This window comes from Eumetopias jubatus, unplaced genomic scaffold (assembly GCF_037043125.1).
Source record: "Eumetopias jubatus isolate StellerSeaLion01/CBP00866 unplaced genomic scaffold, mEumJub1_p1.0 scaffold_2, whole genome shotgun sequence".
Classification (NCBI taxonomy): Eukaryota; Metazoa; Chordata; class Mammalia; order Carnivora; family Otariidae; genus Eumetopias; species Eumetopias jubatus.
The window spans coordinates 70,194,733-70,212,296 of NW_028274808.1; the positions used below are offsets into that span (position 1 = coordinate 70,194,733).

At 35.6% G+C, this 17,564-nt stretch overlaps 1 pseudogene; it reads right to left on the reverse strand.

Moving 5' to 3' along the window:
• Positions 1-15,921: 15,921 nt before the first annotated feature.
• LOC114210155 (large ribosomal subunit protein uL30 pseudogene) lies at positions 15,922-16,772 on the reverse strand (annotated as a pseudogene).
• Positions 16,773-17,564: the final 792 nt, after the last annotated feature.

The following is a 17,564-nucleotide window of genomic DNA, read 5'->3' on the forward strand; positions in this document are numbered from 1 at the left end:
TAACAATAAAAAATAAAAAGTCAATTACTGAATGGTGATCACTGAGGGCTTTGGACACTTGACTCTACCAGGACCCTCTGAAGAGCTGTATAATTGTGTGCCTGAGGGATGAAATGGAGGATTTTTCCATTAGCTCTGTTCTCCCATTCCTTGAGGTTTGACCCTTAGAATATAAACTCCCCACACTCATGTGGTATTTGCATATGAATGTCAAGTGTCTTTTACAGGCGTCCCATGCCTCAGCATCAGGAAAGTTCTGACATATATACATACATACTGTACATACGGTACACATTTCAATTTAGTCACCATGATTGTGAAGTAGATTAAAGCCTGCTTGGAATTGTTCACCATAGCCAAGGCTGTAATCAGAGAATATATGTCAGTACAAAAGTAATATTCATATGGTCCATTCTTGCCCCACTTGGATCCACTCACAATATGCATAAGTCCCTCGGCAAGAATTCCATACTTAATGCTTGTTAGTGGAACAAGCTATTGTCCTTGCTCCAGTAGCCAGTTCCCTCTTCACTACCACTCATTCTATTATTTTCTTCACATTTGGACATCACATCAACTGGGCTGATGTTTGCCTGATTGATTGACTCGTATCACAACACAAGTGTTTTGAGGCATCGAGAATCTTGCATTTACTTTATTATCAGTCACTATTATAATGGGGCATGGGAGTATTAAAAATGTCTTAGTGGACCCCTGAATTCTAGGCACACTCTTTCCTGTCTTCTTCTCTAGCAGCATTCCTAGGTCCTTATCATAATAAGTGTTAGTTATCTACCTTCTAATATAATAACCCTATTTTCTTATTCTTTCTGCTCCCCTGGCAAAAGAACTCTAAAATAATCAACTGAGTGATAGCTAACTGACTCTTTTTAGGAAATGCAATATATTGTACAATATGGAACCTATGTAGTTCTTGCTTTGCCATAAAATGATATCCCCCATCTGAAGCAATGTGTGTGAGTATCATATCCATAGATAAATAATTCTGTGATGCTGGAACTAGCAGCAGTCCTACAGCCAGGAAAGAGAAATCTAAATTAGTAGGTATCAATTCTAGTAAAGATCAATCGCTGTCTCTTACATTGTGGAAGAAGCTCAACATAATCCATTTACTACTAAGTGACTGGCCTGGGAGATTTTGCCATAATGGGAGCTCAGTGTCAGTCTCTGATGCTAGCAAGTTAGGCATTCAATAGTGACAGTACCTAAATCAACTGCAGTGAGAGGGAGGCAATGCCATTAATCCCATGTTCAACCACCATCCCTGCCAACATGGCTATTCCATTCATGCCCCTTTCTGTCGTGCAGTGTGATTGTTGAGGACAGAGACTACTGATGACCATAGGTTAAGTCATCCCATCTACCTGGGCTATTGCGTTTCCCCTGTGTTGGATGCTCTATGGCTGGGTTAATAGCTGACACATAAATCTCCATACTTATGCCACTTCCTTAGGTTCATCCATATACCCCTTTCCCAGATTTTTTTTGTCTCTGATCTTCTAATTATATTCCTTACCTCTTATTAACCAGTCAAGCCATTCACCATTGTCCAGAATTCTGTGTATGTGCAAATCTTAAAGTACTTTCTCCAAACAAATCCACCAATCAAATGTGCTCCCTGCAGCTTTGCCAGTGGTAGGACTTCTCATTTCTATTCTTTTGGACCACACATAAATAGCACTGTCCTGAAATAGAAATCCATTTTTAATTTACCTCTACATCCTGCAGCAATACATCTTCTAATGAGGTTTCCCCCCTTCTATAAGAGAATGATAGGAATCACCCTCCCAAGAAATTGTAAGTGTGAGCTGAGTGGCACGCTTCAGTGTAAGAAAGACAAGTGATGTGAGAATCTGAACACTTGATCATCTAACTTACTTATGCTCTTTAACCTTATTTATATCTTATAGACCTCAGGTGTGATCCTAAATGTACTGTTTCCATTGTATCATGGATTGTGTAGCACCACCCAATTATATGACTTGGTAAATTTGACAATAACTGAGTCAAGATGAGCACTACCAGTCACAGAATTATCTATTCTCTCATGATAAGGAACTTTAACATGCCAGCCTTCTGTCACAGAATGATGGCCTTCATCAGAACCCTAGGGCTCTGCAATAATACTTGTTGGTAATTTCCAGAGATTCCACACAGCACCCTTATCCACCAGAGATACATCTAACATCATTGGATCTGCTGGGTCATATGATTGGGTGGCTGGGTAGATATCTCTATAGCCCAGGACCTGCTACAGAGTCATCTCTTATTCTTGGCCTCACTTAAAATTGACAACCCTTCAAATGCCCTGACAATTGGTTAGAAAATTTTTCTCCAGCTTGGTATATATGGCTTCAAAATTCCAAAGAGACCTACCAAGTGCTATACCACTTAGTGATTTATTTATTTTTTATTTATTTTAGTTTATTATGTTATGTTAATCACCATACTTTACATCATTAGTTTTTGATGTAGTGTTCCATGATTCATTGTTTGCATATAACACCCAGTGCTCCATTCAGTACATGCCCTCTTTAATACCCATCACCAAGCTAACCCATCCCCCCACCCCCTCCCCTCTAGAACCCTCAGTTTGTTGATAGGGGAATGAGGTGTAACAACTTGTTTTTTAAGATGTGATATCCTGGCTTGTCATAGACCAGTATATTCCTAAAAAATTTTACATATGTGACAGCTCCTGAATCTGCATATTTTCCCTTTTATTTCCAGCGTGCTTGTTTTTTAAAAGTATTCAGAGTACTTGCTACTTCTGGGTCTATTTTGCATAATGCAGTAAAATGATAGACAAATGTGGTCTTTGGAATAATGTTAATTGCTAGAGTCTATATTTAAGAAGTTGGCTATTTCTCTCCTATACCATTTAATATATAACATAATATTATTTTACTTAAAAACAGAGTTATTTTTACAATTAGATGATTCTCTCCCAATGAATTATAAATTCCTTGAGTGCAAAAGAACATAGTTTATTCTTCTTTATGCCACAAATATTCTTAAAATATCTTGCTTATAGTTGACATAAAGATGGTGAGTTGATTTGAATAAAAACTAGTGATTATGAAGATAACTGAAATATATAACCTGGGGAAGTGTTAAATTGAATTAAGGAAAAAATAAGATAATACATGCACCAAAAGTGAGAAAAAAATGAGGAATTAAAAAAAGAAATATTTTTAATGTTCCTGTTATGTGTTGACCACCTGTGCTTTGTCTAGGATAGGGTCAGCAATGTGATGCTCTTGCTTATGGAGCAAATGCCATTAATAAGATTCAGAAATAAGCCTAAGATATTTAGGCATGACTGTCTTCATTCCTTGATAATTTTCTGCTAGCACTAGAAAAATACAAGGCATCATTTTCAAGTGTATTTTTAGCCAATTATATGGCTTTACTATGGAAACAGCATAATTGAATTAAATACTTTTTTAAAAATAAAGAAAATAAACATTCTGGATTATTTTCACATAAAATATTCAGTATTTCCTCTTTATTTCAACAGCTGCTGCAGTTATTAAGAGACCGACTCCATTTCCATTACTATATGTTCAAGAAATCCTTTCTACATTCCTAATTCATATTCTGAGATTGGCATGCATTGCTGCTATGCATCACATCACAGCATCTATTTAAAGTGAGGGACCAATCATGTCCTTAAGTCAGAATAATTCTAGTCTTTCCTCTGGAGGATAATTGCTAGAATGAATATAATATTGCTAGAATGAATGAATATAAGACATAAACTCTGATTAATAACAAGTATTTTGCTTTTATGCCCCAAATCTTAATTGTCCTCCAAGTATGCTCAGCATGTAAGTTTAAATAATATTACAAATGTAAACCAAATAAGACAAATTTTCTTCTAACTGAATGGCAAAATTGACTCGGCTTTACCTTTAGGTTTTTCCCATTATATTTTTATTACACACCACTATACATTATATATATACACACACACACACACACACACAATGTATACATATATGCATATACATACACATTATATATTTAACATATATATATTTTAAAGATTTTATTTATTTATTTGACAGAGAGAGAGAGTTAGTGAGAGCAGAAACAAGCGGGGGGGAGTGGGAGAGGGAGAAGCAGGCTTCCTGTTGAGCAGGGAGCCCGATGTGGGGCTCGAAATATATTTATAAACATCATTGTTCTATTAGTGTTAAGACTTTGATATTTTCTCATGATTAAACTGGAGTGACGGACTTAGAAAAAGAATACCATAGAAGTAAAATGCTTTCCTCATTTCATCATATCTGAGAGTGACTGATTTAAACTCGACTTCTCCTTAGGGATGTCATCCTTAATCATTTGGTTAAGGTGGTGTCGGTGTGGGTTCACTACTACAAAGATACTATTGTTCTCCCTTCCAGACTACTTTTTGGAAGTAAGTTCAATATAAGCAACCCATTAATAACCTAGACATTTCATGAATGAAATTTTGGTTTACCTCATCAGGCAAGGAACAATAATGAGCTGAGGTTTTACTGATGGCAAAAGGAATATGGAATTATTAAGGGAAGAAGAAGGTCTAAATGCCTGCTACCACCACATGATTTCTTACAAAAATAAGATTGCAGGAGTGCGTGGATGGCTCAGTGGTTGAGCATCTGTCTTTGGCTCAGGTCATGATCCCAGGGTCCTGGGATCGAGCCCCGCATCAGGCTTTCTGCTCCACAGGAAGCCTGCTTCTCCCTCTCCCACTCCCCTTGCTTGTGTTCCCTCTCTCGCTGTGTCTCTGTCAAATAAATAAATACAATCTTTTAAAAAAAGATTGCATGCTTTATGAATGCTTCTCAATTATTTAAAAAAGAATATATGTGTGTGTTATATGTGTGTGTGTACGTGTGTGTATGTGATATATATATATATACAACTTATCAGCATTACATTAAAGGATATCAAAGAAGGATTGAGACTCAGCTAGAATAGGAATAAACATCACCCAGAGAGGGATAAAGTGACTTTGTGGTGAAACTTGGTTGTTTTCAACTGTAAAGGGATTGTAGCATAGATGGAAGCACATTTATTTGTTTGCAAATTAAATGTTCCAAAGAGTGGTGTATGGATACCAATTTGTAAAAAGGACTGTGATGAATTCATGCTTTGTCAATGTAGCTAAGCTAGAACTATCATTCTCAGAATTCTCTCCTTTCTGTAGTTCCAGGTTAGCCTTGGCTGCAAGAAAGATTTGCATGAGATTTGGAAGGCAGAAGTGAAGCACCAGGTCTGTATCTGATCCCAGGCACCTCCATATTATTGCTGATTTGTTGGCTCGTTTTGTTGGTGTGGGACAATGTTCAGGCCCTCTGCTTCTCTAGCTTTTACCATATCTCCTCCCTTAGCTGAGCTAAGCACTTTGTGAAAGGCACTAATGTCCTGTGCATGCCACTTGCATCTTTGAGGTTAGATGCAGTCAGAGAAAACTGTTAAGTTTTCGATTGTCTTCATGGGTTACAGTTTTTCATCTTGGATTCCAGTTAGTCTTTATGGGTTCCAGGTTATCTTTGAGCATATTACTATTTGGTTACTGTTTGTCCTTGATTGCCTCTGCTTTGTGTCCAGTTATTCTTATCAACTACTGTCCCATTGACATATAGCAATTTCAGGCAACCACCAGATTTGAAGGCAATAGCCTTTCATCCACTTCACCAGCTCCTCTTTGAGGCCCCTTAATAGTGACTTTTCTTCGGTCATCTGACTTTATGTTTTTGGCTTCCCCCATAATTGTATAAGGCCCAGTTATTATAAACAATTTCTTATTCCATAGTACTCATATTGGTTCTGCTTCCTTGCTTGACAGCAGTAATACAAATACCTTCTTACTTTTCCTTTCAAGTCCCTTAATCTCCTTTTCATATAGCTATCTATTTGTTTCATGGGAGGCATGGAATTTGCTCAATTCTTTCTTTGAATTTATTAATTCTGTGTTTGCCAGCAATGTGCTATTAGACAATCTACAATTTTACTTTTTACTCATTTTTCACTTTCTTTTTTAATTATAGAGATTGGTGTTTTTTTTGCTCTTTTTCTAAGTTATCTTTTCTTATAATTTTGTCTTGTTTTATATTCCTTCTTTTAGGCTTTTAACAATTTTGGATATACCATTGTATAATATCTTTCAGATGGTCAACCATTTTCTAAAGTTTTCTGGAGTATTTCAATCTGTTCTTTATTGTGTGTATTGATACTCCTTGTACATTTTGTAATTTTGAAATGTAAGCTCTTCTTCATGGATCTTTTTTAGTGGAAATCATTTTAGATTTGAAATGAGATTATGCTCTTTTACAGTGTGGTTTTTATTTCCTTTTTGTCAAGCACCTCATGGTTACACTGGTAAGGAAAATCATTTTATATTATTATTATTATTTAATTTACAGAATGTTAAGGTATTTTAAAATCTAACCCTGATACTTCTAGTCAGAGGAAACTCCTACTCCCTAAACTCAATATGCACCTTAATTCACATAAGTGGTTTCATTATCTCTGCATACACTGGGGAACAATTTATTGGTACATACTGACTAGCATCCTCACTAAATTTTGTCATCAAGACTTAAATGTTTTAGTGTGGGTCTTTGAATAAACAGTTATTTTTGTCATTCATGCACTATATAATTCAATAGTGAGAAGCAAAATATTTTTGATATATTTTGATATGCATACTGTTATTTAATATATTTTGTTTATTATGCTTTGGTGTATTTTTAGTTAGAACATGAATCCTTTTGTACTTAAGCTTAGTATGTTAGTCTTGATAAATTACTTAATGTTTCTGAGAAATTACCACTTAGGAATAATACAAATACAGAAAACTGATTGATTTGGGGCTTAAAAACTAAGGAAGTTTGTGCCTGCATAATTATATTTAATGAGGCAGAGACTTCATAAACCAAACACATTATAGCTCAAAGAAAAATCTTAATTTACAATTCCCTTATTATTTAAAAAAAAAATGTTGATTACTTAGCATGTGTCAGGTGGTAGGCTGGGAATTCACTGGTGAACAGAATTTATTTCTTACCCGCACACTAGTGGAAAAGGTGGGTGCTAAAAATATAACGACACAAAACATGTAAAATTACAACTAAGTGATAAATTAAAAATAAAATAAACACAGGAGCTATGAGACTATATGGTCGCGAGGTAACAACCTAATCTGTGGAATCATGGAGAGCTTCCCCAAGGAAATAATGCTGTAGGTGATATTTAAAGTAGGTAACTAGGAAAAAATGGGAGGCAATGGGGGGGTGAAATTTTGGAAGATGAGTCCTCATGTGTAATTGACAAATATTCAGGTAAAGACCATAAAAAAGGGGCAAGGCAGCTTAAACCTGCTAAGATTGAAACAATGATGCATGCTGAGATTTGGAAATAGGTGAGGAATGTACTATGCAGGTTTTTGAGGCTATACTGAGAATACTGGTTTTAATGTAGGAGCAGTTGGGAGTCACAGTGTCTTATGGGTGTGCATGGGGGAGGGAGAGTTTTAGAAAGTCTTCTATTTTAAAGTGACTAATCTTTTCATCAGTGGTGTACAATTTTCTGTTAATCTCATCTCACATGTTTTTATTTTAGATATTTTATTTTTTATCTCTAGGTGTTCAATTTGGGTCTTTTTAAGGAAATTATCTTTCACGACCTTCCTTATCATCCTAATTTTTTCCTCTATCTTCATGGTCGTATGGAGTAGGTTTACATTAGCTTTTTTAACTTCATTATCTTCTGATACATACTATATATGTATTGTTTCTGACTCTGTTTTCACTGATTGATTTTTTTCTCCTCATTAGGGGCCTTATGTCTACTTTTTATTTGCCTGGTAATTTTTTATTAAATGTCAGACATTGTAGATTTAACTTCCTTGGTTGCTGGATGGACTTGTGTTCAAGGTACCTAAGTTAAAGGCATATAAAAGTATGTATTAAATAATTTAAGTTCTTTACTATTTTTTTAAATACGTATGTTCTCTTGGAGAAAAGTTCTCTATTGAGGCTTAAAGATATGTCAAATAGTAAACCTTGAAAATGCAAACACTGACATATACTAGACCTGACATACTATCATTGAGTTTGGGCCCGAAATAGATGAAAAACACAAAAAAACTTCTAAGTGCCCATATATTTTTGTATGGTAAACTATTTGATTCTTTTTTTTAAAGATTTTATTATTTATTTGTCAGAGAGAGAAAGAGAGCACAATCAGGGGAAGCAATAGGCAGAGGGAGAAGCAAGGAGCCCAATGTGGGGCTCGATCCCAGGACCTTAGGATCATGACCTGAGCCAAAGGCAGATGCTTGACTAACTGAGCCACCCAGGCATCCCTATTTGATTCTTTTCTTTGGTCAATTGGGAAATCCAGATTTGGAGGTATAAGAAGCTATGATGCCAAATTATTATCTTTTTCTTATTAAACTGTATACTTCCTGAGGAAGATATTATGTCATGGACACTAGTGTGTTTTATTATACAGATATCATATACATTCTTAAATTATAAATATTTAAGAGTTTTCATTATTATATTCTTAGTATGAAATAGAATATGAATGTCTTAACCTGTAAGATAAACTTTTTTAGATGATTTTTTTTAGTAATAAATCTAACCTACCGATAATAAATTAAACCACCCTTCTGAGAAATTCATTTTTAAAGTAATAATACTGTCAAAAGCACACAGTTCTTTTGACCAGAGGTTATGCTTCCATTGTAGCAACTTTCCAACTGATGACATAATTTTCAGGATTAGAGCGTTTAAAGACAAGCACATAGACCTTATTGTTAAAAAATATATATATTTAAATATATGTTAAATATATTATATTAAATAAATATATGTTAAAATACACATATATATATCAGCATACAAAATAATATATAAAATAATGTATCCTCTACCAAGTTTTATCAAATATTAACTTCAGATTTCAAGTGTATATATTCGTAAACTCAACAAAGCATTCTTTTGAGATTTCTAAGTTTTAACTGAATGCTGTCATATTATACATCTTCTTTTGGCAATTTGCTTTGTTTTCTTTATGCATTTTCCCCCCAAGTACTACTGATATATACCATTCCACATCATTCATTTAAAGTTCAAAATATTGTCACTGTATATTACTGTTCTCTGTCCTTGAACTTCACATAACTGAACTTACACAGTATATACTGTTCTGTGTCTAGCTTCTTACACTCAACTTTCTGCTTATGAGATTCAGCCATATTGTTGCATGTAGTGGTAGTTTTTATTGATATGACTAGTTAAGAATCAGGCAATGACTTATGATGAACTTATATACAGATTTTTGAGCTTCCGTTCATAGTCCCCTATGCAAGATATTCATTACTTTGTCCTTCACTTTTCACCTGATTTGCCTTCCAAAGTCTCTGACCTCTATCTTCCCTTCCCAGTGAGATCACAGCCTTCTTGGGTTTTAGACTCCTGCAGGACGAACCTGGATATGGCTTCAGGAAAGATAAGGTTAAGTGGATTTCACCTGCTGTCCTCTTTTCTCAAGGATAGTAGTCTTTTAGATATTTTCTTTATTTTTCCAATTCCCTCAGATGATTTTCTTTTATTTTGTCCCACTTTGATAATTGCTTTTGACAAGAAAGTTATTCTGATACCAGCTATTTTGTCATGCCTGAATTATAGAAAACCCTTTGTGTATAAATCCTTTGTGTTTTTAAATGTATTTTGGGTAAATTTATTTATCTTTTCCTTTCAGATATTTTGTGTCTTCTTAAGGAAATTTAATCTATGTAGCCAAAAAGACATTTTGCTATTTTTTCTTGTACTTTTTTTTTTAATTTGCTTTTTGATTTTAAATCTATGATTGACCTGAAACTGATTTTTGTATATGTTTTCTATTTGGATGTATTTTTTTCTCATGTAAGTAAACAGTTGTTTGAGCAAACTATTTATTAAATAATGCATAAAACTACTTATTTATATAATTCTGCCTAAATATGCATAGAAAATATTATGTATTCAGTACAGTAAGTCTTTTTAAATATTTACTTAGATCACATTTGTTGAGATATCTATTATACCAGGCCCTATGCAGACTACAGCAAAGAACACAACTGTATTTTGGGGGTGGATTGTGCTAATTCAGAACACTCAAATTCTAAAACAATGACATGACTAAGGCTCACCTATTCAAAGACACTCTTAATTAATCAAAAAGTCACTTTGTTTATATTTTTACAATGTCTCTGTATTAGTCAGGATTGTCCAGAGAAACAGAACCAATAAGGAGATCTCTCTCTCTCTTTCTCTTTCTCTTTCTGTATATCTCTGTCTCTGTCTCTGTCTCTGTCTCTGTCTCTCTCTCTACCTGTCTATCTGCTGATTTATTACAAGGAATTGGCTCATGTGATTATGGAGGTGGGCAAGTCCCAAGATCTGTGGGGCAAGTCAGCAAGCTGGAGACCTAAGAAAGCCAATGGTTTAGTTCCAGTCCAAGTCCAAAGGTCTGAGACCCAGGAGAGCCAATCATGTATTTCCCATTAAAAGGCTGGCAGGCTCAAGACCTAACAATTGTTGTCTTAGTTTGTGATTAAGGTGGAAAAAAAGTAAATATCTCCATTTAAAGACAGTCAGGCAGAAAAGAATTCTCTCTTATTTAGGGGAGGGTCAGACTTTTTGTCCTATTCAGGCTTTCAACTTATTGGATGAGGCCCATCCAATTAGGCCCTCATTTTAGGGGGGGTTGAGAAAAACCTGCTTTACTCCGTCTACCAATTTAAGTGTTAATCTCCTTCAAAAACACCTCAACAGAAATACCCAGAATACTGTTTGACCATATATCTGGGCACTCTGTGGCTCAGTCAAGTTGACACATAAAAGTAACTAACTCAGTCTCCAAGTACAAATGGATAACAATCAGGTATAGTAATTCATTTCCTGCCGATTTTTATTTGCCATAATAAGCAGAAAGGAATTATTATATAAATGCCATTCATACATTTGAAAGCATGTTTTGAGCCCCATTAAGTTTCAAGCTTTGTGATAAATATTGGAAAGTTACAAAATATTCTGATATTAAAGAGATACTCATAGGATATGATTAAACATGACTAGGCCAGGAAGAAACCTGCAGGCAGAAGAGATGGCCTGCCAACATCTCTCAGGTAGCCAAAGAGTTTGGTCATTCAAGAAACAGAAAGAAAGCCAAGGTGTTGAATCATAGTAGAGATCAAAGTAAAGATTTGAGTCTATATTCTAAGGCAAATGAAAAGAGATTGACAGCTTTCAAACAGAGGAGTAACATATCTGATTTTCATTTTTTTGAAAGATCATTCTATCCTCTCTGTGAAAATATATGAGATAGAGATAGGGTCAAAATTGGAGGAATGAAGTACAGTTGTAAAATACATTGGGGAGGGTATGTGCTATGGTGAGCGCTGTGAATTGTGCAAGACTGTTGAATCACAGATCTGTACTTCTGAAACAAATAACGCAACATATTTTAAGAAAAAAGAAAAAGAAGAAGATAGCAGGAGAGGAAGAATGAAGGGGAGTAAGTCAGAGGGGGAGATGAACCATGAGAGATGATGGACTCTGAAAAACAAACTGAGGGTTCTAGAGGGGAGGAGGGTAGGGGGATGGGTTAGCCTGGTGATGGGTATTAAAGAGGGCACATTCTGCATGGAGCACTGGGTGTTATGAACAAACAATGAATCATGGAACACTACATCCAAAACTAATGATGTAATATATGGTGATTAACATAACAATAAAAAATTAAAAAAAAAATACAATGGTGATCTGGATAACAGCAGAGATAAAGAGAACTAACTATATATACAAATAGAGGAAGAACTGGTATCACTTAGCAACTGACTGGATTTAGGCTAAGAGAAAGGAAGGTGTCAATAATGATTCTTTGGCTTTGATCTAAGGAATTGTTCAAGAAATTCTAAGGAATTACCATTTGCTAAGAGGTAGAATGCTATAGGAGAAACACGCAAGAATGAGAGTCTAAGCAGCAAGGTCACTGAAGAAGGATTGAGGAGAGATGGGGAGAGATTCCTGATGAATGTCTACTGCTAAGGGGTTAAGTCTCAGTCTTCTGTAAATCAGACATTAATGGAATATTCGTCTCTCAGTTCTTAAGTTCCTTTCTTCTGAAACCACATGCATGAGATTCTCCATTTCATATCCTCTGGTTCCATATTAGATTGAAATCCTTTCAAAAAGGTCTTATGAAAGCTTTTGTCCTTTATTATTTGATCCATTCTCGAGGTTTACATTCTCCTTTCCCTAAGTCCATAGAAAAGGAATTGCCTCCTGTTTGGTCACTAAATCAAAATTCTTAGAATTAGTGCTGATATCACTCAGTCTATTCATTCACTCAAGCATCAGCTAAAGATATTATAACCATATATAGTGATTAGTCAGGCATTGACTACATGTCTGTCCCTAAAACTGAGTGACCTCCAATTCAATTCCAGATAGACTAAGAAAGGCGGAGGATGCAATCAATAAGAGAATATGTGGTAAATTGTCAGCCACCTATTTCTGAAATATCAGGTCAGATGGGGATTAAAAAGTGTCTAGGAGCGCCTAGGTGGCTCAGTCAGTTAAGCGTCTGATTCCTGATTTCAGCTCATGTCATGACCTCAGGGTGGTGAGACTGAGCCTTGCATTGGCTCCTTGGCTCCGCACTGAGCAGGGAGTCTGCTTGAGATTCTCTCTCTCCCTCTCCTTCTGTCCCTCCCCTTCCACTCTCTCTCTCTCTAAAATAAATAAATGGATCTTTTTAATAAAGTGTCCATTAAATTTAGCATCAATGAGTTTGTTTATGTTCTTAGGCAGTTTAGTCAAGCAGTGGATGTGGAAGATTAACTGGAAGGGGATAAAAATTTAATGGAAAATGAAGAAGATGCCTCTGTAGACAAAAGAAAATGTATCCTAACTAATTTTAATTTCCTCTCTTATGTTTTAAATTTGCCAATAAAGGGGCGCCTGGGTGGCTCAGTCATTAAGCATCTGCCTTCGGCTGTGGTCATGATCCCAGGGTCCTGGGATCGAGCCCCGCATCAGGCTCCCTGCTCAGCAGGAAGCCTGCTTCTCCCTCTCCCACTCCACCTGCTTGTGTTCCCTTTCTCTTCCTCTCTCTCTCTCTCTCTCTCTTGCTGTCAAATAAATAAATAAATAAATCTTTAAAAGAAATTCGCCAATAAAGAATGAACCCATGAAACCCTAGTCACCCTGCACTCATCCCCAAAGAAAGAAGAACCCAGGTCCACATGCTCTCTCTCTTGTTATTCTCTCTTCCTGTCTTCTTTCTTTTTCTCTCTCCCTCTCCCTAAAACATCACTGTGTGGGCCCTATGCTGTATACCCTCCAAGCTTTGTAAGTAATAAGGCTATTTTTTTTTTTTAACATTCCCTGATGGTTGTTGTTGAGGTGTGTCTTGCAATCACAGTAGGAGCCACAAGGGCTGATCCAGCTACAACATTGGCTCAGAGAGGAAAAATGTCTGTGGTCTCCTGGTGAGCACAGCTGGTATTTCTAGCCAATAGCATTACTACCAATAGACTGAGACCAGCAGAAAACAATTTACCTACCGCCTGGTTCATACTTGTTATCCTAGAATGTCCCTTTACTGCTATCATCATATTTTCATTTTGTGCTTCATATGGTGAAGTTCCTACTTAGTTGGTCACATTCTTTTGGCTTTGGCTATTGAAATCACTTTAAGAGTAAGGTTTGCCAATATCTTTTTTGAGGTGAGTACTTGGGAAAGTTAATTTTTTTTGAGACTTTGTTAATCTAAAAATATTTTTATTCTGTCTTTACACTTTATTTATAGTTTGGCTGACAATGAAATTCAAGATTGAAATAATATTACTTCAGTATTTTGAAGGCTTTACTTCAGTATCTTGTAGCTTCACGGAACTCTGAAGCCATTTTGCCATTTTGAATGTTGATCCTTTGCACCTAATCATGAATTCCCCCCACCCCCTTAACTTCTGAAACAATAAAACTTATCTTGGTTTTTCATGTCCCAAAATTTCATATGATATGCCTCAGTATAGGTCTATTTTTGTTCACTATGTTGGGTACTCTGTCACCTCAATCTAGAAGGTTATCTCTCAATTACATTAAATTGTATTAAATAGTTTTTTTGGGTAGTTTCCTTTTCCTTCAATTATTTTTGCTGCTCCTCACTCATTCTTAATCAAAAATAACTTTTTTCTTCCAAAATATTTTTACCAAGCAAGCAATAGGAAGTAGGTCAAATGGTTTCTTTTTTTATGTAACTTTGAGATTCTTACTGCAGTGAAAGAGATGGATGATGTTTGCTTTTATTACAAAATAAGCTGACATTTCTACTACTCTGTCCTTCCTTACCCTACAAAGGTAAGAATGGAATAAAGGATCAATCAGAAACTCTGTAGGGTATTCTATAAACAACACTAAAATGATCCTGGAACAAGCGATGACAGTTAAGAAAATAAGATAACCTTTTATTGTGAATTTATTGTTAATCAGTAAAATCTGGGAGTCATACAAAAGGAACACTGGCTCTCAATAAGAACAAAACAAAACAAGACATCAGTTTGAATCAATTTTCTTAACTGGATAAAATTGCCAGGCTTATGGGAAAATTCACTCCTTCACTCAATTGCCATTGGTTAAATGAGACAGCTCATCCGGTAGAGTGGATAAAATAAACAACAGTTATAAACTATAACTTACCAATAATAAAGTCAAACTTCCTCATCAGAATGTCTTATATATTTTTGAAATCTGCCCAATAAGTAAAACTAAGCAATTATGAATTCATTGCTGCTTTTGATTGAGTTTTTGAATTAAAGATGAATCCCCAACTTTCTTTTTCAAATTACTGAAGCAAAAGAATGGTTTTAGGATTTTGCTATGCACATAAACATTAGACTATTGAGTGGTGGTCATCCAGGCAAGCTCCTACTGGCATACTCAAATAAAAAATGAATGAGAAATTCCCAGAAAAGATCTGGAAGTTGCAGAGACATAGAGTCTAGTTTTCTTACACATCCCAGTCACTCTTGTTGCTTCCGGTCAGGAGGATGAGCTACAAGCTGTAAGGTGGCACATCCAAAAGCAAATCTCATACAGAATATTCTGTTGTTGACTGTTTTCTCAATAGCACTGAGAAGTATATTTTATACTTTGCCTGTAACACATCACATTTTCTCGAAAATTTTACTAAGAGTTTCTGATAAATTGTATAATCATTTAAAGACTAACATTTTGTTTCATGAATTCACCCCAGCTAGTGTCTGTGCCTATTTTTTTAGGTCATTATAAAACTTTATTAATTTGCCTTAAACTTGCAGCTTAAAATATTACAGAGTTAGACCAGAACTTCAAATATTTTCAGTTTAGTCTTTATTACTAAAGTCACATACTATTATTTATGATGTACTTGTGTGTGTGTTTTAATCACTTGCAACAAATACTCTTTTAATGTTTTTCTTTTTAGCTTTCAGATTTTAATTTTTATCAAATTGGGTTTCTCATACCCTCATTTGAATTTATTATATTAAGAACAGTGATCTCTGAGCTGCTCAGGCAGAAATTCATTCACAATCAATAATTTTTATTTCTGCCTTTCTTTTTTTTTTCAGCAACAGTATTTTTATTTGTAAATCATGCAAAGGCCTATGAAATAGGTTTTCTTAGAATAGACCCATCTTGGCTAACTCAGTGGCACAATTCAAAAGTGAAAAATTAAGATATATTCTTTGTACAGAAGAGTCTTTAATAAACCCAAGGAATGTTTTCCACCAAGATACAAACTAGACCCTAGTTTTGCACGCAAAGGCTGATGACTTTTATCACACGCCAAGATTTGCTTTAATAGTTAAGGGACAGCAGTCAGGCTAGCAAAAAGTCACCAAGACAACAAAACATTTCCATGAGAGTAGTCATTTATTAACTGGCCAGATTACAAAAATAATCATGGCAGATACCTTAGTTCATCCTTCTAATAAGCCTATTGATCTGGTCTTCCCTGTTACCAGCATCTCCACCTTCTACAAAATGGGTGGTCTTTTTCTTCATTCCCCCTCGTGGAGAAGATAATTTGAAGGGCCATAAAAAGTTGTTTGCTTCTTTGAAACGTTTTCCAACAGTATAGATCTCATGAATCAGATCCTCCATGCAGATGATGCCATATTTACCAAGAGATTGGGCAATCAATGTGTTATCTGTCGGGGCAATTCGCTTCTTGTTGATTTTGCCATAACCACGCTTGTAGATCAATTCATTCACCGACTTCAGATTTGGGTACCCCCATGCTATATAAGGTTCCACAATCCTTAGCATGTTAACTGAAACCTTGTTGAGCTTAACAAAGGTGCCATTGAAGATCTGGCGAAGGTGAAGAAGCTGCAACACCTTTCGAACCTTTGGGCTCACACCATTGATACCTCTGATCCTGATGACAAATGCCAATTTGGGTTCCGCAGGTACGTAGAAGTTGCCAGCTTTTCTTGCCATCCTTGCCATTCGAATCTCAGTTCTGTACATCTGCCTATATTCCTTGTGGTAATGCTTAGCTTTTTCATAGATAAGCTTCCTTCTTGCCTTTCGAAGCATCTTCTGAGCAAACTTCTTCCTCAGACCCTTGATCTTCAACTCTGCGAAATTCCTTCGCTTCTTAAGGGTTTCTGGCACAGCAGGAACCTTCTTTTTCTTCTCTTCTGCACCCTCCATGGTTCCAGCCAGAAAAGAGCTCTGCCTTTATTTTCTGATACTGTCTTCTGGTTCAATGTTATTGTAATACTGGAATGTATGTCTGTGGCTCTGGCCATTGTTATAATTGAAAATCCCTAGTATTTCAACCAGAAACTGGAGGAGTTGACAACAGATTCTGTGTTAGTGACACATTAATGGGACATTTTTGATGCAGTATTTAGCAGCTGTAAGCCTAGTTAAGGGAAATCTCAATCCCACTGGCCAATTTCTAGAGTCACAAGTGAGAATAAACTGACAAATGAGGCTCAGAAATAATAAGTGATTTAGCAGCCCAGAGCCCCACAAAATGTTTATAGAAAAGTGAGAACTAAAACACAGTTTTCTTGACTTTTGCTTATTTTATCTAATTTATATTCACCTATGTCATTATTATGATATGGCTCTGATCAAAGTCAGATTTGTTATTGGAACTATTTGACAGATTTTATATAACTTATGCAACCAATTACCAATGCAATCAGAATTACCTTAGTAATTTTTTTTTTTTGGAGAAGCTTGAAATTGAATAATTTTACTAATTGTTTATTCTTATATCTTTATCATTTTCCTGTGAATACTAGTGGCTTTATCCAATGAACAGCAATACTATTTTTTTCAGTGAATACACATTTTGAATTATTTCTTTTTTTTTAAGATTTTATTTATTTGAGAGAGAATGAGATAGAGAGCATGAGAGGGGGGAGGGTCAGAGGGAGAAGCAGACTCCCTGCTGAGCAGGGAGCCCGATGCGGGACTTGATCCTGGGACTCCAGG